Consider the following 23,178-nt stretch of genomic DNA (forward strand, 5'->3'; position numbering starts at 1 on the left):
CATTTCTCAGTACTGCTGAGCTTCCTGATGACATGCTGTGCAGGTTATTTTTTCTTCCACTATTGCCAGCCATCAAACATTTCCTCAGTAAGACAGTGCTCTTCCATTCCTTTGCTCCAGGGATTTTACCCAAAAGTTAAGCTGAGAGCTGTACAATGGAGAACCATCATTCTGTCACCCATGATGGTTCTTTGTGATATCACTGGTATTCCATCAATGATAGTGTTTTAATTGACCTAACCACCCTGGGTGGAAGGAAAATGAATCATGTCATTGAAGTGACACACTATGACCTCCTCCTCTTGTGATTGTATGCTTCCACACACTTGCTATAGTGGCTATCATCCATTATAAGCATGGTAAGCCTAATACCTGCCCTGAGGTAGTCCTCTGCATCAGCCCTACCCTTCCACTGATGGACAGCGACAGTGTCCGCAGCCAGTTCAGACCCTCTTTCCTACCAGTGTGGTACTTCCCTAGCCTCCTTGTCTGTACCCTCACCACTAGTGAAATCAGGTCACCTGGGCAGAGGTCTGGGCTTTATCCTTCTGTGTAATTTTAGTTAAACTTCTTGATTACATGAGAAATGAGAAGTATGTTGCTCCCTATAACTTAAGACAAAACTGTTCGTATAGCTATATTGAATTAATCCATCTGTAACAAGAATAGTTTAAAAAATATGGAGCTATCAATATTAGTTTTGAAAATAACATGTTTAATTGTTTAAAGGCATATTCTGTTGCAACTGTCTATTTGTATTTCTTTGGAATATTACCCTTTGTAGAGTCAGTCTTGGGGGGCATCCTAAGGTAGCAAAAATAGGAATACATATTTGATAGTATCTATTCAAGCTTAAATAACTTTAACTTGTTTCTTAGTTGGTGGGGTGATCCAGTGTTGTATGGCTTCACCTTTTAAGCTGGTGACATTATTAACTCTTGACCTGTTATCTATTCTAAATGGCAGGCTTTTGTCAGGCCACAGTTGCTGTTAACTCAGTCCAGCTTGGTGCTGGGAATTTAAGGTAGTCTGGACTTTAAGAAGATTTTTTTTCAGTCCTTGGAAAATATTATCGCTTGGTGTTGCACATCTGGTATGGGGTCTAAAATTTTACTGCTCATCCTCTTGATGTTGCAAGTGCTCTGTTTAAACCAAAAAGCAAGATTTTAAAGTGAAAATGTCCATCTGGTGCAGAATATGCCATTTCGTCCTTAGATGTAGCAAATAACATATGGCACACGTACATACCACATAAAACAAATAAGTTCTGTTGATGAACAATACAAAAATATCATAAATGTCCTGCTATCATCTTTAAACACTATTCAAAGATATGTATTCATTTAAGCCTATTGCTGATTCTGCACTTACCTACAGCTATTGCAATGTATTAGTTTTTAATGGGTGTCAGCTGATCTCATATTTATTTGTCATGTGACTCACTATGGCGTTTTAAAGCAATCATTTGATATTCTGGTATTAGTTCTGCAGAAGTCCAAACATTATTCTTACAAAGGGCTTAGCTATTAAAGAAGCCCTTGGTTGCAGAGCACATGCAGTGTTTATTTGGTTCAAGTTAATGTTAAACTTTACAGATCCATTGGATTTTGGGGCTAGTACTATGGGACTATTCTGCTCAGTTTGGGATTCCTCTATAGCCATAAGTTTGAACAACTTCTATACTCTTCCTAAATGCTTAACTTTGGGACTCCAGTATTCAGAAAACATTAAAATTTACATTTACAACTGGCACAGTTTTTGTGCTGCCCTGGATTCAATTGTTTCTGCCTGGCAGCCATGGCAGCATGATCTGATTCCCAAGTAAAAATTCCTTCACTTCTTGTTTCTGGGACATTGATAATGCCTAATGTTTTCCTTATTTTTGTCTCCAGGACATGCTGTAGCAACCATAACTACTGCAAACATATTTACTATATAAGCTTAAGTTTGCCTCCAAGGTTTTATAAAATTTATGTGGTATAACTGCTCTAGTTTTATTTCTCTCAATTGTCCTGCTTTATAATTCATTTAACTCCTTTTCTCTACAATTTCAAAATGCCATTGCTACTTTGCAAGGAATTTATTTCCAGCAGTGGGGAAAAACTCAATCACTACACCACTTGGTTTGAACTCCTTAATTAAAGTATTTTTTATTATGCGCTCTCTATTATGTATCCTGTGCTTTCTCCACATGTTCTTTTACTATATGCATTATAGCCCTCAACATTTCCTGCAGTTTTGAAAAATTCTCTATCACTATTTTAAAGGTACTGTTTTCCTCCTCACATGTTTCTTTTGATGCAGCTAGCAAGCTTTGTAGATGTCTACCATATAACAGTTCAAATTGTGTGAATCCATTCAATGATTCTGTACTTTAATAACAACAAAGAGAATATACGGAAACTGTCAGTCCTAGTTTTTCCAAATGATTTCTATAAAGTTCCACCACATAAAATTTAAAATAGCCAAGCTAGTTGAGTGATTTAATAAAACGTTAGTGTGGTACACAGATGTCCTTGGCTGTTTCATTTAAAAAAAATGGCAATGTTTATGCATTACTCGGGACATGAGAGGGGAGATGCATTAGTCAGTAAGAATGTCTGTGGCATTCCTAAACCTGAACAATTATAAGCATTAGTTCCTTTGCTATGGATATTGTATTGACTCTTCGTAGGAATACAGCCTCAGAAAATGTGGTTGTAAAATCAATTTCTGAGATATACTTATAGGCCTTACAAGATTTCACAAGTACTGTCATTTGCTATGCATTCAAATGACAACCACACAGTAATTAAGGGTACCAAAGGGTTTTTAAACTTAAGGATGGGTGCTGCCCTTTAACATTCTGGACAAGTTGAAGAAAAATATATGTCTTTCATAATATCATCCCAGTAAAATGTATCTAAAATTCTAGCTTTTGTTTCATCCTTTCCTAAATGATTTCACAAATTCTGGCTGTGTGTTAATTCATTACAGGTTTGCTAAAATTTTGTGGAACTAATACATGACTCAGTATTTGCTTTTGATTCTTGGTTACCTTGTTGGGCAGATTTTTAGCTCAAAATGGAGATATAAAGTAGAATGTTCTCTTCCTTTGGTCCTCCATGTATGTTTTATGTATTCTCCCTGTCTCTGCTTTGTGTATTATCATCTGGCTGACCTTTCTTGAAATTGATATGGCTTATATGAAGGCCATCCAACTTAGCATTATCCATCAGTATTTTGACATGAGGTCGTGACTGTGACTTCTTCTACTGTAAATAAATGTACAGGCTTTTCCACATCATCTAATTCTTCATTAAAAATATATTAGATCACAGAAAGAACTATCTTCCACAAGGGGAAACGGGTAGTTTCACCTTCTCTCTTTCAATATTTTTCGTATAGTCCTGCTTTTGTTGCCAACTAACATTCGGCTTTTCTGCAGCAGGGAGAAGCTTTAGACACTACTCAGGTTCCGCTTCCCCTTTTTCTCCATTGAGATTCATGTGTTTCTCATTTTCTACATCTACTTCCTTTAATATATCATTACCTATTTGTTCTTCTCTGTCAGTTTCCAAACTGATATTTATTAAGCACTGCATTAACTACTGGGGTCTTTTGGTAAGACTATTTTAAATACTGGAGTCTTATGACAAGGATCATTATCATATTTATCTAACTCTTCTATCTAGAACCAGATCATAGCGCCTTTAGTGCCTGCCAATTCTGTACCCATTCATTGCAAGGGCTACGTTTTTCTGGCACTATATTTGTTTCCCTCATAACTTCTACAGCTCTTAACATTACAGAACATGTTTGAATGAAAATTGTCATATCATGTATTAAATTATGCACTTGAGATACTGGATATAATAAGTTATGTAACAAAGTTTGTATCTATGTCTTAGTTGTATGCTATTCTCTTTTGTCCCTGTGTACAAAGATCATGGCAATGTTCTGTTTACTATTTATGTTATGCTCCCAAACATTTTGTGCTTTAAATAATGACATAATTTGCCATGAATTCAGCGATTCCTGCATTTCTTTTCCTCATAGCAGTAGTACATTTAACAAGTTTACTAAGAACATAGTGATAAAAGGCATATTCTGTCATGCCAGAATTATCACATTCCATGTTCTCACATTCTCTTGGCATGCAGATAAGTACATTTTTTGTTTGTTTTTGGCTAGCACTAACAGTTTTCAAAGGCATAGTACTGCTATCTGTAAACCATGCAGTATTTTGTCTTCATGCTCTTTTCTAGGACATTTAAAACAAACCAACTGAGATGGTCACATGTTTTCCTTGTTTGCAGGCAAAACCGCAGACTCAGGTAAAGACTTGTTTGTCCTTGGCACATACAAGTGTAACGTAGGGTTTACAATTTCAGTTACTAAAGCAACTAGATTTTCAGAAGCTGTAGCATTGCTCTAAAATACCCACTTTCTTAAGTAACATGAGAGTATATTTTTAAAGTTTTATACAACCAGTATTTGTAAAATGTTATTTGTTACATTAACATGAGTTCCCAACTGCAGTTTTAGAATATCTATTGTCAACCATTTCTAACTTTACAAGTCAATGCACAGAATGTGTACAGGTGTGAATGTTAAGGAATTGTACTTCTGATGAAGCTCTACACCTAGCCAAAACTTTTCATTTCAGTTTCTATTAGTCAATGGTTTCTAAGTCTTTATACACCTTTAGAAAATCCCAAGTAAAGTGAAATGGAATCTTGTGACAAGGATCAAATCAAATGCCAATAAGTAAATAATAAATAAATGACAACATTATGAGCCATTCAACTCTGCTTCACTACTATCAAACTGCATACTATTTTATGGTCATCGGCTAGGCCTCCACATTGTCTTTTTGGTTTATATTCTTAAGAGGCTCTCTGGCATTTGAGATTCCCAGTGAGGCAGGAGGTTGGTTAACAAGGAAAAAATATGTTACTGTAGGCTAAGAAGGTATTGGTCAGTTGCTGCACATTGGTTGAGAACTATCATAGGTTTTACCAAGGACTCAAGAAATCCCTCCCATTTTCAACGAGATTCAGTGGCTACTGGTCAACTCCATTTTCTGAAATAAGGATTCTTTCCCAGAGCACCTCTGTGTCTCATCACAGAGCCTCATACTTCCTCAGAGTAATCCTTTTTCCTGCCACGAGAATCGAGTAAATTCTCATTTTGTACAAGAATTTAACAGTTCCTCATTTTTAGAAATCACAGCTCCTAAGACCTTAATGTCTTCTTGACATTATTTGTCCTAAATATCATAGATTTAAATAGGCTGAATCTGATTTCTGTCTTTTGTGACCTACTCAAGCCATTTTTGGAGATAGTCTTAAATTTTCAGTGACCAGTGTTGGACGGCTCCATTATCCACAGTGAGTAATGTATACAAGTTATAATGGCAGAATGACATTTTTAAAAAACAGGGTTAATCACAAGGGATCCAAACTAAACCTCTTTATATACTTCTGTGTAGAGTAAATAGCTTAGGAAGGGCTTGTTCAGCTTTTCCCCATATGATATATACCCCAGGTAACTGTCATGCAACTTCATTGCTATTTGGTCATGTTTTGACACCTCTCTTCACCAGAGGTACATTTAGAAGTTTATGATTGCCTGACAGCCAAAGTCACACAGAGACAAATGTACTTCTTATATTCATTAAAACTTGTATCCTTCATTCCATCCATATCAACTTGTGTATAAATTATTTTTACAAGGACAGATCAGTGGTGATGTTGTCCTTTATGCAATTTGTGCTCAATCCATGCTGTGTACATAATAAACCATATGAGGACACATGTTTTATTTGTTGGGATTGTGCGCTTTTAAGGACATTAGATAGAAATTGCAGAGCTGAGAGCTGATATTGACTTAGTAGTGTAAGCAATTAGATGGCCAAGCTTTAATTAGGGAGAGGTTGGTATTGATCTTTCATAGGTCATAAAATGCAACTGTGGCAAAGGGAGATGCAAATTTAAGATGTCAGTGTCTCTCCAGACACATGCAACAACTGGAATGTCCACAAAGATATGTTACTGAAAGGATACAAGGCATAAACAATATGTCCTACATGGACTGACTCAGAGCCCTGTCACTATACTTTGTATTCTACAGACTGCTAAGAGGTGACCCGTGTATGGCATACAAGCTATCCTCTGACCCATTACTGATGGACTGACTGCACATCAGCTAGTCAAATGGCATCACAAATATTCAGTCTAGGGATCTAAACATCTTCAACAAAACCAGCAGAATGATTTGAAGTGACAGGTAAATCTCGCACAGGATGCTGCTGTTGTTCAACAGACTCTCCATCCACATAAAACAAAGTTCTTCCCTGTCCATATTCAAGTGCAATGTAGCTCTATGGATGGGAAACAGAAAATTTACCTCAGGACTACTCCCTGTACTACTAGTGGAAAGAAGCAGCTCCTATATGCTTTGTCCCATGCATGGGTCCCGTCAAATTATCTATGGTATGATCCCAGTTATTCTCATTAAGGGTAGTATATAAACATATAGGATGTGTTATTCTGAGCATAATATAGGAAACCGACTAGGTTTAAAATGATCTGTAAGGATAGCTAACCTAGTACTTCTCTATGAACCTATATGAACAACTGATAGTATCAGAGAAGTGTTACTGGCCTGTAGGAATTTAGAGGAAAAAACTTCAGTTGATGTACGTTTAAACAACTCTGGGAAACTGGGAAAGATAAGTTAAGTGGTTTGGTGATATTTGCATTTGGGAGTTTGATTTCTGTCTTTGTAGTATCTGTTTCTTTTTTTACACCTGATACATCATCATCAAGTCCAGTTTTTTTCATGTTTCTACATGGGGTCAGAGTTTTGTGTTAGCTACTCTCCTGCCTTTTTCAACACTCCTGTCTGACTGTCATAGATCTTCCTTCACACATTCCAGCCACCTTTTTGCTGGATTCCCTCATTTCCCTTGCTATTTCCTGTCTGTCCCAAATCTTCTTCACCAGATTGTCTTCTGCTTTTCTGCACGTACCCAAACCACTGTGTGGAGCTCCTCTGGCTTCTACTTTTAACATCCTCATTTCTTTATCTGTGTGCATCTTTCTTTGTGTGCTTCCTACCAGCCATCTTAGGGGCTTCTTCTCAATTGGCTCTGGCTTTCTCACCTGCCCTGCCTTAACTGCTCAGGTTTCGCTATCATAGAGTGCTGGTCACACCATTATACAGCTTTACACTTCACATTATATAGCTTTACACTTCGGCTTCTTTGGTCCTACGCTACAGCTTACACTTTGTACCAGTTGACTGCAGCCACTCTGATTCAAGCTTTGGCCTCCTCCTTCAACCTGTATGGAGCCTGTGTTCCATGTTCTCCTATCTTGAGGATACTGCACACCACAATAGATGCCAAATAAATTGGTCTATACAGCTCTTCCCCCTAGGACACCATGTAAAAGTCTGTGCTGCTATCTATAGTTCCATTCTTTGGTGAACTTGTGATAGAAACAGTTACTGTGTTTTTCAGAGGTGGGAGGTGCACCACACAGACAAAGGGAGAACATGCAAACTCCATAACAGGCACTAGCCAGAGGTCAGGATCAAACCTTGCATATTGTGTAAGGGAGGCAAAGACCTTAACCATTATGCCAACTGGTCTGTAATAACTATCTACCCTCTTGCTTAAAGTTATACATCTTGTGGCAAACTACACATAAAGATATATGCCTTGCATGTTAAAATTTATCAGTAGTGATTTGTTTTTTCATTAATCTGAAATTAGTTCTCAGGGTAATGATTATTTTTTCATGTTTCTCTGTACATTTGTGATTGATTATTAAAGAACTCATGATTAATAGCAATATACTTTTATTAAGCATTTTATATAATGAGCAATACTTGCAAATAACCACACAGAAAATGTGGTCATTTTTATCAAAAATATGTTAGGCGTTACAGAAGCCATTATGCACCATCAAATACAAATTTAGGTAACTGTATATGTCACCAAGTACTTTTTAGTACTTTGCAACAATTAGAAATTAGCTAATGATATGTCAGAAGGCTGTAAATTCCATCAAGAATATTAAGACTTATGGAGATGCATATTAATATATTTTAAGTAGCTATTAGAGCCCATAAAGTACAATATGCTTATTCCAAATTATTATTTTTTTTTTCTAATTAATAGGGATATTCACATAAGTGCCTTTGTCAAGAGAAAAGATTTTCAAGTAGCGTTGATCTGAGTGAATACTACAAATACTTTATTACACACTGACTTTCTTGCTTGGCACAGAAAGAGAATTTCAGGAAAAATTTAAAATACTGTGACGCTAAACTGCCAGTACATTTCAAAAACGTTCTAAACCGACAATATATTTAGAATTTGAAAGGCTTGCGTTCACTCACTTAATCTCACCAGGAAGCTAACTGCCTCTGCCCATTTAATAACATTTCACTACAAGAAATGTGACAGTGAAAATCAATTTTCTTGAATGTACAGCTCCTACCAAAGATAGAGTCATGGAGATCCATATTTCTAGGAAATGGAAACCAGGAAATAACATATTACTCTACAGCAATATCTTTACAGAAATAGCAATGGTCTTGATGCTCAAAGAATTTCTGTTAGATGGCATAGCATTTAATTTTAGCTGTATCAGTTAATGTCAGAACAGCAAAAAATATAGTTTGAGACATCAGTGATCATTATACATGAAAAGTTTACTCTGCTAGTGTACTGAACTTCTTTCCCCAACACTGAATAATTCTGCAGTCAATTTATCAAGGCTATGAAGTATGTCATATTAACTGCAAGAAATTACCAAGGCTATGAAGTATGTCATTAATTGCAAGATAATAGTCTATAGTTTAATCAAAATATAATGAAAGCACTTTCGCGTAATTGTTTTAGAAAGTCTAGGTGTTAAACTCTTAAAAAGATAGCAGGCAAATGAGTTTACTCAGAAAACTAACATTTTAATAGCCAACAAATCAGAAAGTTAAAAAATTACCATAGCTACTGAAAATGTCTTGGAAGCTGTAGTTTCAGACTTGGCAAAGAGCACTGATGGAAGTCAAGAGAAGGCTACTGTTCATATGTGCCTGTCTATGTTAGTAGCTGCACTATTTTTTTTCCCTTTTTATTTCTAAAGGGTATATAATAAGATGTGGAAGACATAAACAATACCATGTTTGTCCAGGGGACAGGATAGCATTTTGTCTTCTTGACTGAGGGCTAGCCACTGTGTTTCCACTGGGTTACTGTAACTTAATCAAGAGCGTAATAAAAGCATGCACTTTAAGCACTTTCTGCACTCACACCCTTATCGGCTTAATACCATGTCCTTTCCATAGTGTGTTTATAATGTCAGTCAAGTAGAACATGTATTCCCTGTGAGCTGATAGCTGATCTCTGGAATTTATTATTGAAGTAGCCATCATGGCCTTTCTTACATAGCCTTAATGCCCATCTCCCCCATGGGGTGGCTGAAAAGCACAGTCATAGATGTGAGGGTATTTGATGCCTTCCTCTATGAAAGGTCATTTTCCCTCAAATGACCCATATACATTACCACATCAAGCTGGCTATGTACAGCCAAGTGCGTGTCATCCCCAGCCTTTATGATTTTTGCTAGTCTCTCTCTGTCTCTCTCTCTCTCTCTCTCTCTCTCCCTCTCTCTCTCTCTCTCTCTCTCTCTCTCTCTCTCTAGTATGTGCCAACATTGCAGATGGACAGACTGCATCCCTCCTTATAACATGAGTGTGTATACATTGGCTACTTACTGCCACCTTGATCTGCCTGGCTGTTCCAGTGCCTGAGACACTATTAAATCTCTAATCAAGTGGGGCACAGTCAGGGCTTTTCCCCTCTATACCATTCAGCCAGGCTGTACAGTGCTGTTTTGCTGTGGCACCAAGCTGATCGATGGCCAGTACATTTAAGGAAATACCCAAGTGCCTGACATTCTTCGAATAAATGGTAGATTAGCTAACCCTAGAAGTTTGCATGGCTAGACTAAATCATCAGCTACTTTCTAAGGAGGCCACAATGCTGCTATACTTTCTACAGATAAATAACCACATCTCCATCCTTAATATGATTTCTGCCGTCTACCTTTACGAAAGTAAAGTTTATTCATTCTGGTAAAGTTTAGCCAGAAAAGAGTAGCCATGAATACAGGATGTATATATATATATATATATATATATATATATATATATATATATATATATATATATATATATGTGTGTGTGTATATATATTTTTTTTTTTTTTTCCACATATTTCTGCTTGCTTGCAGGCAAACCTTTGGTAACAGTGAAAGTCTGACTGAGCCAATGGCCCATTTCCAGTGGAGGTCCAGGGAGAAAAGCTCCACAACAGATTTCAAGACATTTAAACAGTAAAGTATAATAATATGCAAGGGGGGAAAAGCCCAGCAACAGATTAAATATTTTGCAATGTGCTGAGAAGAAAGGCTCTACAAAACACACAACACATCTTACAATAGCTAATGAGTAAATTATATAGAAGGGGAGAAATCCCCACAACATATGAAGCACAGACTGATTGAGATACATTTATAGAATATTAGTAGGATAAACTATGATTGTGAATACAATATGTACTGCAAGTAGCAAGACCTTTTGCAGAAGCAGATAGCTAGCCAGTGTTAAGTAAATTAATATATAGTTTTTCAAAATATTGACTGTATTTCTAATAATACATGGAGGTGATAAATAATAGAGTATTCTGTTGTCAAAATAGAATAGAATGAGATGAGGTGGAGTAATGAGCGGGAGGGGAAAAAATTAAGGACATGAAGAGAGAGAGAGAATATATTATTCGAGAGATGAGAACATTATGGAAGGACATTACAGAAGAAAAATAAATAGTAGAGTGTCCACTGAAGAGGCAGAAGAGCATACATTAGTAGTATGGTATCATCAAAGTGGTAACTTCTTTTGATGTTAGGCCATTACTACCTGGCAAGATATGAATGTGTTAGTCAATTAAGAGTGAGAAAGGTATAATTATAGTGGGTTTATGGTCATGGATCTGTTTTGAGGATTGCACATGTATAGGTGTCAGACTGATATCTTTTTGGATTGGTGTTGAAATTGGAAAGGTTGCTAGTTTGTTTAAGGGATAAAGGGATAGAGTTCCAGGAACAGGCTACATAGCTGGAATAGAGAGAGTTTCCTGCTGACAAATGTGATTTGTAGGCAGTGAGGAGCTTTTTGTTTTCAGATAGAAATGGGCTATTAGTTTTCTATGTATGCAATAAGTTTAGTAGGGCTTTGCTTTGTTCTGGTTTGTATATTACATTTTAGACTAGGAGTAGCTGGGTGCAAGTGAATTGTTTGGATAATTCAAGCCAATCAAGCTGCTTTAGGGCTCAGCTCGTTTTGGTTCTTTTTGAAGAATTAATGTCAAATGTTGTTGTTTATTTTGGATGGAAGCTTGAAGGTTAAGCAGTACTGGAGGCCATAAAGTAAAGTGAAGAGTAGGAGTGAAGAGACCGGGAGTTTTGTTGAGTTAAGTATTTTTTTGTAGAGTGTCCTAATTTTTGATGATTTTTTTTTTGAAAATTTGTTGCAGATGTAAGTCAAATTTCAGGTTATCATCAATCATCTTGCCTATTAGCATTGTATGGGGGATGACATCTATAGGGGTGTGAAAAAATTTGTTTAAGGTGTTTAAGGGCTTTGGAGAGGAGTAATATCAGCTTTGTGGTTTTTTTTTTTCTTGTTTGTTCAGATTTAGTGGAATCTGGCAGTTGTTAATCTACCTTTCAAATAATGAAAATTACTCTTGGATGAGGTGTTGTAAAGTAATTGGGTTACTGGCAGAACAGATTAATGTTGAGTATTCAGCATATTGTATGAGGGATGCTTGACATTTGTCAGAGCGTGGGTTGTTGGAAAATATGTTGAAAAGTAATGGCCCTGGTATGGTATCTTGCAGAACACCTGTTTTGACAGGTAGGAAGGATGAGTAAGAATTAATCCATTTAACAGACTGAAGTTTATTGGAAAGGTAGTTGGAGGTGTTTAATATGCCAAGTGAAGGAAGTCGTTTTAGAAGTAAGCTATAGGAAATGGAATCAAAAGCTTTGGACAGCTCGAGAAACATGGCAGAAACCAGTTGGCCTTTGTTTATGGCTAGGTTAATAGTCCTGGTGAAATTAAGGAGAGCTGTGGTGGTGCTATGCCCTGGTCTGAAACCATATTATGAGGGTTAAGGAGATTGCTTGTTTGTAAATGAGTCATTAATTGATTATGATAATGAATGCATTTTTCAAAAATTTTTGAAAGGGTGTAGAGAATAGCAATAGATATAAAATGGGATATATCATCGGAGTTACCTCTGTTGGGAAGAGAGATGATGTGTGATTTTTTTTCCATAAGGTTGGAACATGTGATACACTTATTTATGAGAATGGATACTAGAATGGAAATTGAACTGGCAGCTATCTTTAGGAAATCACCAGGAATTACATCTGGAGCTATTATACTTGGTTTAATTTGCCTGAGGCATTTCCTGATTGTTGTGATGGATACTGGTTGAGAGGAAAAAGACTGAGTATTAGTGGACTTGGGAAGTGAGTGGGATGTGATCAGACTATTAGAGGAGTTGAGTTCCCTTGAGTTTGGTTGTGAAGTGGTTTAGTGATGCTAGAGATAAACTAATCATAGAAAGTATTGGCTATTTCTTCAGGTGTGGATTGGTAGTTGGGGTTGGTTGTACATTTCACCCATGGTTTAGTATTTTAGATATGGTGGCCCAGAATTGTCTAGAATTTTTGTAGTATCTCTTCTTTAAATTTGAGTATTAACATTTTTTTGTCAAGTTTGATCTGGCATTTGGCTTTATTTTATGTATATTTATATTGTTGAAGACAGTTTTCATTTTTATTATTGAGCTAATTAATAGGGATATTCACATAAGACTGCTGGGCATTGGGTTGGATTCTGTAAAGTTAGTGGAATCCAGCACATTATGCATATATCAGCAGAATGACCTTTACATCTTGGTCTGTCATACCAACCACCTGCATGTCCTCTCGATAACAATGTAATATGTAAATGTGCTACAGTGAACTCTAAATATCTTTGTGCAGAAAAGAGTATCTCAGTAGTAATGAACATTACCTGCAAGTAATCCATAAGTAATGAAAAATCACTGTCAAAGGGTGATGTACATGAATAAAGTAATGGAAAGAATCTCACAGTTCGAGGACCCTGACAGTCGTAAATACATACCTATGACAATATCTCTCCTGTAAGCTTAAGGACAACTAGGAAATATCACCAAAACTCTGTTATTATAAAAATAGACTAACTCTTACTTATGGATTCTGAATCCATACATTTTCTAATAAAAATATTCTAATAAAGGCGATGGGCAATCACGGCCACATCATCACAGCTAACATTAGCTAACAATGGTTGCAGGACGTGCATAGGGAATACAGATAATGCTCAGAGTCAAGCAAAGTGGGATCATCAGTGCCACTGTCCCCAACCCATATAATGCAGCTGGCCTCGCTACCCTCTTGTAGACCATTCCTTTCACTCTTACTGGCACCCATGTTTCACAAATCACTCCTCACACTCTTTTCTACCTACTCCACCCTGTCTGCACTCTTTTCTTCACCTGTCTTCCACACTCACCATTGCTCTGAACTGGTGATCCCATGTATTTAAACTCATTCTCCTTCACCAACTCTACTCCCTGCATCCTTACCATTCCTCTGTCCTTCCTCTCATTCACACACATATATTCTGTCTTAGTCCTGCTGACCTTGATTCATCTCCTTTTTAGAGCATAGCTCCACCTCTCCAGGGACTCCTCAATCTGTACTCTACAATAACTCCAAATCACAATGTCATCCACAAACATCATAGTCCACAAGGACTCCTGTCTGATCTCATTGGTAAACCTGTCCATCATCACTATAAATAAGAAAGGGCTCTGTGCTGATCCTTGATGTAATCCCAACTCCACCTTGAACGCATCCATCACTCCTACCACAAACCTCACCGCTGTCACATGTGTAGTGTAAATGCATGACTGTTAGTGGTCTAAATGGATCATACATGAAAGCAATGTCACATACACATATACACACCAATGACATGTAAGAAGACTTTGACAAAACTCTAAAACTACAGCTTAAAAAATATTAGGTTGTGCACATGGATTTCAACAACACACACTGGTTAACATGGAAGTATAACAAGAACAAGGATGTACTCCAGTAGTAGCCAGCAACTTTTGTCCAAATGCCTTGCATCCCTAAACTGGCCATAGATTTAGTACATGTTCACCATGTCAATGCTGTAATAATAATTGACAATGGTCAAGAATTTCAACAAAAGCAAACATGTCTGCAAAATATATTGCATAAATATGAAGGTGCAAGTGAGGTGGACAACCTGGGCCCCCATCAGAGAAAAGCAGGACAACAAGGTAAGTTTAAATATTACAAATCCATGTGTACAGCACAGGGTACAGTTGAATCAACCCCAAAATACATTTAAGCAAATATCAAATGTATATCACATGGGCAGACTAATTTTCAATGACCACAGAAATGTGCATGCATAAACCATACATACACAGTAATCTGTAATCACATAACATAAACAGGCTAGCTCATTATTGAGCTGAGGACACTCCTGTGAGCATCATTACAGCACATCAATGATAAGTCAGTAAATGCTCACATGTCAAAAGTAATCAAATGAAAAATTGTCCAACCAACAGCAATAGCATAATTAAATCTTCTATGTAGTTTGTTTTTGATTGGTTGTAAGCTGTTTAAATATCTTTGGTTTCTTCCTGTTGTTAGAGCTGAAGAAGCACATTAAGCATGAAAGCACTTACCTGTTTTTAATGGTTTACTGTCAAATGGTTGAAATTCATATGATCTAACATTTATTTGATCAACCCATATGGTCGACACATTAATATTAAGTGGATCATTTGGTCAACAGGAAGTGCATGCAAATTACCTGTTGACATAATGTTGACAAACAGGGCAAGGATATACCCTTGTCAGCACTGTAGTGCGATCTCGGAGTTGTAAGTAGCAGGGGGTGTGGGGGGGTGCAGGGTGGCTTTGCCCCTGCAAAAACATTACTGTCAGTACTGCAAGTGTTTTCTGACCATTTAAACTTTGGCATTTTTTTCAGTATTTTGAAAGTTCGGTGTAATGGCTTTCGAAATTATGACTGTCGACGATATGAATTTCAACCATTTGATAGTAAACCATTTTTAATTACTATTTCATGTTTTATTTTTAATTAAATTGTATGATATTAGTTGTGGTGGTCAGACTACATTACATTTGGTTATTTTTTGTAGTTATAGATTGACCTATGTTTGCCTGCATTATGTTTGTTCTCATCCACATGTCAAAGGTACTATTGTGTATCACTGTGGATACAACTGTGTTGTAGAGACATGTACAATCATCAATTAATGTGTGCAAATATTGCTGGAAGGTGTGAACATTGTGTGAATAAGGAATGTATCTGGAAATGTAGCATACAGCATACATGGTGTAATGTACTGTTACTGAATAAATTATCCTTGCCATAGTTTATACATTAATGCTACACTGGCATTTGATGCAGTCAAAAAGGTGGACTGCCCATAGACATGACATACCTGTATATGAGCCCTTAATGAATCAACACTGCTGACACATGGAATACAACAACACATCATGCCAGTGGAACAGCATGATACATGTCATCCAAAACACATGGGAAATGGCATGTTCTTCATATGGCAATACACCAATCTGAATCATACCACAGTGGTAATGTTGGACTATGGACAAGGTCTGTCAGTTTCCTTCATAAAACACATTTCCAGGCTAATTGTTGCTGCACTTGCTGCAAGTTAACTGCCACAATGCACAGACAGCCGAATGTGGGAGGAAAGTGTAATGTGCTAATGTGTGTCATGCACACACTGAAACATAATTGAATGTCACATGATATCTGCATTGTATGTTTGTACTTGAAACACATAAGCATGGCAGCTACATGGTATGCAAGCACAAAAGTGCATATGCAGTCCAATCAGTTATATGGAAATCAATATTTTGGTAGCATAACACCATTGGAGCACACAAACAATACTTATGTACTTAAGGCATCAGCCTCATGAGGTTGAGCCCCATGAATAATCACCTGGGCAATCTCCCTGAATGATTCATGTATAGCTCGTGTCATGTCCTGGAAGAAGTTACCAATTGTGTCCATCATTTATGTTGAAAACTTATGGACCTGAGAGACCAGCCTGATGGAGATGAGCCCCATGAATGATCTCCTGTGCTATCTCCCCAGATGAGTCATGTATAGCTCCTGCCATGTCTTGGAAAAAGTTACCAATCATGTCCATCATCTCTGTTGAAAACACATCAGTCACAACTTCCTGCATCTCCTCCTAATAATCATCTCTGTTCTGGTCCTGATATAATTTCCTCTGGAATGCAGCAGGCATAATGGCTTGAGCAGGTATGGGTCTAGCTTCCTCATCATTTTCATCATCTGAGGACTGTGGTAGTGGCCTGACATGTGCTTGTCATCTGTGCCTGATCGGTGATCATCCATGGGTTTCATGGTTTGTCAAGATGAATCACAATATATGACAGAAATGAAAAGCCAATGCCTACCACACCACTCATTCCTATGAAGATCACAGCTGACATTAAAATGAAATTGATGTGCACATCTGAAATGTAATATACTTTAATTAGCCCATCAATTTGTAAGTCCTACAAATACAAACATGAGACTGAAGGTGCAGTAGCATACACCAAACTTCTTGTTTAAAACAGTTCAATTTGAAATGGTGCAAACATTAGAAAGTAGCACAATTATAGCCCACACAGTTGCTGCTAGAGAAAGGCTCCTAGTGTACACAACTTCCTTATGTCACTTTGTCTATAGTTATGGACATGGCCAATAAATGAACATGTGAGGGAGAATATATTTATCATTAATGTGAGCAGTTCAATCAAGGCCATGTGATGGCATGCAAAAGACAGCTTACCAGTGGAAATCATGACATCACCTGAACAATTGAATATTGGCCAGCATGAAACATGGCAAACATATGCAAAGCAAGCACTTGTAACATATCCCGACATATGAATGGAATAATCATGCCTGACACTGCCTCATGCCGCATTAACATAACTGACATTTGACAAAATAAAACCCTCTAAATGTCAAGATAGCTTTATTATTGGGATATGCACTGTCTAATAATGTTGTCAGCCTTAGTAAACTGTTCATCTGAATGTCTGATAGCATATAATTTCCTTTCTTTTTCACTTGCATGTATTCTCTGAGCAGTTATATTTCTGTATGAATGTAAATTGCACTTTTTGCATGTAATGAGTCATATGAATAGCCACCAAGTGACATTATAAAAGTGAAGGCAAAGTGAGATGACAATATTGGTGAACTAGACAAGCCATATGACAAACATCTGAACCAGGCAGCATGATAATTGGCTGAACACACATCAACATAATGAATGCAACAGTAACAGATACTTATAATGTTCAGTCAACACAGCCTGTAACATATGAGAATCAACTATATGTTGTACTGGCAGTATTGTATGTGTACAACTGTATGCATGACCTACCTACAACTATTAGCCTGCAAAATGCAAACATCCTGATGATGCTTGCTAATTATGAAATGTTGCAAGAAATGCCTATCTACACAAGTATCGACAGACACAGGATACAAGTGTGTTGTAACAAAACACGTAAGATGTTGTAGGCATAAGGAATACCAATTTTTTTAATACCTTTATTGAATTATCACTTTTTTTACTGAATACATTTTTATTGATTTTCAGAAACATAAGCATATATACAGTGTATGTATATATATATATATATATATATATATATATATATATATATATATATATATATCAAAGAAATATTTACATAGTCAAAGCTTAAAGTAGAAAAACAATTCCAAAAACAAACATTATAAAATCAGCTACTTACATAGGATATCTACACTTGAAAATAATTTGTTTTTTTTAATGTAACATTGAATAAGAGTATAATTTATTACAGTGTTCTGTTTCTAGCACTTGATTTACTTTCTGTCAGACAATGCTTAAGGAAGTAGGTTGTTTTGTTCTTTCCTTGATTGTTTTCAATTCCAGCTGTGAGACTGATCAAAACATGTCCTTGAAATGTTTAAAATTAGGAGGAGTTTCAGCTTCCCAGTTCTGTGTAATATTTTTCCTTGCAATAGCAAGGAGAGTCCACAAAGTTACTAATTTTTGCTTTGGAACACAAGACGGCACAGGTGTATTCAACAGAACTAGAGATTTTGTAAGTTGGAAATTATCAGTGAACAGTGCCTGTAACCGATAGTTAATACTTTCCCAATATTGTTTAAGTAAATGGCATTCATAGAACATGTGTCACCAATTGGCTATTGGTTGTAATTTACACCTCCAGCATCTATTTTCTTTATATTTTCTTTATTATATATTAGGTCTAATTTGTGTGGTGTTAAGTATGTTCTATGTATAAATTGTCATGTAAAAAGTTGCCAATATAATGATAAAGAAGTTAGTTTTGGAGATGTAAGAATTAGTTTTTTATCTTTGTCATCGGGCATATTACCATTAACTGTTTCATAGTATTTCCATATATTTTGTTTATCATGAACTATTGTTTCTTTAACTAATTTGTACAATACTGATAAAATTCCTTTCTCAATTGTGGGAAATTCCATCAGCGTTATTAACTGCTCTATGAACTTAGGAACCTTTTCCTTAACAGACTTCTGCATTATTGCCTGCTGGTTTAAAACTGTGTCTTAATCCCTGCAGTGTTAACCACATGTTATTTTCAAGGATGAATTTACTAATAATTTGCTCTATCATTAGTACTTTAATAGTGTTTATCAACTGATATCAGTAAATTAGACCTTTCTTACTAAGTGTTTTAACTGCTACTGAGTCCTGAGTTATAATATTATTTTGGGTATATGCTATTGGGAATATGAAAAAAGATCATGCTTTTATATCTGGATTTTTGCTTACAAAGTGCATAAAAGACTTTAGGGTATTGATAAGGTATTTAGAATTTATATTTTTGTGTTTCCCTGTTGCCATATATTCCTTCAATAACCAAAGTAAGCTATTCAGCACATTTTCTATATGCTTATTTATTGTATCATGAGTGTTTTTTAACCAGATATTTTAATGTACTAGTTTCCATTTGGAAGTATATTCTTTGTTTAACCATAGAAAACCTGTTTTTAAAGCTGACTATTGCATATATCCTTTTATATCTGGTAAGCCTATTCCACCTTCTTCAGATTTGTAAAAGTGACATCTTAGGGCAACTCTAGGTTCTTTAGGGTGCCATAAGAATTTCATTATTGACCCTTCAAATTGTTTTAAATAGGATTTTGGTGGAGGTAGTGAGCAAGCTTATATAAAAAACAGAACTTTCGAGAATGTAATCATTTTAATTATATATAGTCTTTCCTCCATGGTAAAAAAAAGTAACTTATTCCATTTTTGTATGAGTTCTTTGATATTATCCAAAATCTCTTTATAGTTTAGTTGCACTGTTGTATCTATGTTATTTGTAATTTAACTCCTAAGTATTTGATTGTATCACTTCTAGATAAATATTTATGTTTTTTTTTATTTAATGCTTCTTTGTTCATATTTTACTTGTGACATAGGCAAATATATATTTATATAAAAGTAGTCAAACTGTTTTAACAAATTCACACTTATAAACATTATACTTCACATATATTGTTATATATTATATAACCTAAACAGCATTTTATAAATTATTCAATTCCTGCCCTCTTTTTAAAACAAGAAACATCATTAAACCATCACTTATGACATTGGCAATCATACATTTGTAAAATGAAAAAAAACACACCAACACAATACTAGCTGTAAGCATTTTACATCATAAACCATGCTGACACACACCCATTTGCAAACATTACATCAATTATAATCTACCCAATAATTTTCAGTCCAACATTACATAGCTCATTTAAGTCTTGCCTATGCAGTACCAATGTTGAACTGAAGGCCATGCCACACAGTCTTCAAACAACAGTGTGAATACGAACAACAGTGTGAACACTGACACAGCGGATACCCATTCAGTCTGTGAATAGATAGGCTATGCACAACAGATCAGTCAATGGGAAACGCATTCACACATACAAGTGTACCAACACATGCATTATAAGCAGCAGTCAGAGTACTACAGACTTGTATGTAAAACATCAACCTCAACGTGCGTGTGACATATACACAAACCTAAAACTATCTTAAGAAAACATGGATTTATGCTAAATAATATTTAAACATATTTGTATTTTAATCAGACTTTTAAGCACTGGTATAGTGTAATTATTGTACTTACCTTACTGATGTGTGATAGGCATCCAGGTATTCTAAGCAATATACATGGTGATATAAAAAATACAGGCTTGTAACAAAGATCAGACAAATTTCATCTAATAAAACAGAAAAAATAAGCAACATACATCTCTCCCTCTGCTTTTTCTCAAGCCTGTGCATCCACACAGTGCACAGGGCATGATTCTGGGTCCTGTCCTCATCACCTGCAAAAAGAAAAAAAAACAACTATGAATGACGTAGTCCTCAAATAACAGGGATATACTTTGCTCAGATCAAGATCTAAAAAATTTACTTTTGAAGAACATCAGATAATCACCCTACACATTTTGCAATGTTACACATGGGCTTTTACATTTATGAACACAGCTAAAGGACATAAGATTCAATTCTGCACACCTAATGTACATCTAAAGTCTAACATTGCCACTTACCTGCCTAACTAACCCATCTTGACAGATAGTGTGTGTTATGAATGTAGAGAAAAGACACCACCTGGCTGAGGGATGGGCTATCAGTATTGATCCTAGCTTAGGATTTCAAAAAAATGAATGTATGCTGAGCATGAACCACCACCGTAACAGATACAAGCATGCAAAATCTGAAAGTAATGCTACTCAATGCTAGAATTCTAAACCTCAAAATGCACTCTCTTGAGGCACTCCTGAAAATGGAGAACATCGATATCTGTGCAGTAACTGAGACCTAGTTCAAGGTTCCAGAGAGCACACCTGCAATACCAGGCTACAGCTCTTACCACACTTTTTGGCCACTGAACCAAGAACGAAACACTAAAGGTGGAGGAGTATCCATATTCACCAAGGATATTCACACCTCCAGGCTAGTTGCCCAGCACAATGCATCTGAATTTCTCCAGATGCAACTAACACTAGGTAAGACTGCAATCCAAATTGTAGCTTGCTACAGATCCCCCACCATGCCCCATGATTCTCACTACACCTTTCTAAACATACTGGAAAATATTAAGATGCAATCAAACACCCTAATACTGGGTGATTTCAACTACCCTGCCCTTAACTGGGAAAACTGCTTGGCTACCAACACCTTTTCCCAATGGTTCTTAGAAATCATAAATTCCAATGCCCTGGATCAACTAATCCATAGTCCCACCACGGGCTCCAATATTCTAGACCTGGTCATTACCAACATGGGATATAGATGTTCCACACTAGTGGTCACCCCCTCATTATTCAGGTTTGACCATAAGCAAATCACCTTTGACATCCACATCCCACCCCCACCCCCCAGTAAGGAAACCTCTGTAAAAAACTTCTCCAAAGCCAACTTCATGCTACTCAAGTCAGAAGTGACAAACTTCATGACACCCATGCAGACATTAGCTGAAAGTTCGACTGCTGAATCCTCCACTAAGGCACTGTATGAGCACATCCACTCATGCATGAATTGTGCCATCCCGAATAGAACCAAGACGCTCTCCTCCAAATAAAGAAAGCCAATCTGGTGGTCCCCTGCCATAAACAAACTATACAACAGAAGAAGGAAAGAGGAAAATCCCAGGATGCAAAAAACTCCCTTACCAGCCTCAGTAAGAAGCTGAGATCCCTCATAAAATCTTCCAAAGCTAGTTACGAAAATAAAATTGCCAAAGATTCCAAAGACAACCACAAGGCATTCTATAGTTATGTCAAGAATCTAAATGGCAATTACTCAGATCTGCTCTAAGCTACAACAGAATGGCATTAAATATACTGATCCCAAGGATATTGCCAATATCCTGGAAGATCGATTCAGTGCCAACTTCACCCCCCTTTCACCCTCTAAAGGGCTCATCTCAGTACCAAAAGATTGCCAAATTCCGGTAATCATGGCCACACAGGTAGAAACCACACTCTCTAAAGCTAAGAATACAGCATCCATGGGAACAGATGACATCCCAGGCTGTGTACTACATGAACTACAAAATTAACTGGCACCTCACCTAAGTGCCATGTTTAATCATAGCCTCACCTCAGGCTTTGTGCCCACTGAGTGGCATACAGCTACAGTTATCCTACTCCCACAAGGGGGTATCCACTTTGGATCCTAGGAGCTACCGTCCCATCAGTCTGATGAGCCTGATCTGCAAGGGCATGGAATGCATTATCATGGAACTTATAAACAAAGACATTGGCAACCTTCAAACACTGGACCCCACCCAGTTTGGGTTCGTGAAGGGGCCTATCTTGTCTCCTGAACCTGATTGACTTCTTCGAATCAGTCTCCAGAGCTGTGAATGAGGGTAAGGCAGTACACAGCCTATCTGGACCTTCCCAAGGCCTTTGACACCATCCCCCACTCTGGAATCATAGATGAACTTACTAAGCTGGGCATAAATCCCTACGTCACTCAATGGGTTGCCAACTGGCTTACTGACAGAACCCAGACTGTAAAAGTAGCCAACTCCAAATCCAGCTCCAGACAAGTGACAAGTGGAGTACCTCAGGGTTCAGTCCTGGGACCGCTCTTGTTTGGCATCTATGTCTCTGAAGTACAGGCCAGCACTAAGGGACTCTGGCTACCAAAGTTCACAGATGACTGCAAACTGGGAGTCATTATTAAATCTCCAAATGATGTGGATATTCTAAAAAAGGGCCTTATAGAAACAGATGCTTGGTGCCAGAGCCATGGGCTCAAGCTTAATGCCAAGAAATGTATAGTTATCCCCTTTGGAAAAAAACATGTACCCATGAATTACCACATAGGTG

This window comes from Protopterus annectens, chromosome 10.part0, assembly GCF_019279795.1.
Source record: "Protopterus annectens isolate FY-2018-M chromosome 10.part0, PAN1.0, whole genome shotgun sequence".
NCBI lineage: Eukaryota > Metazoa > Chordata > Ceratodontiformes > Protopteridae > Protopterus > Protopterus annectens.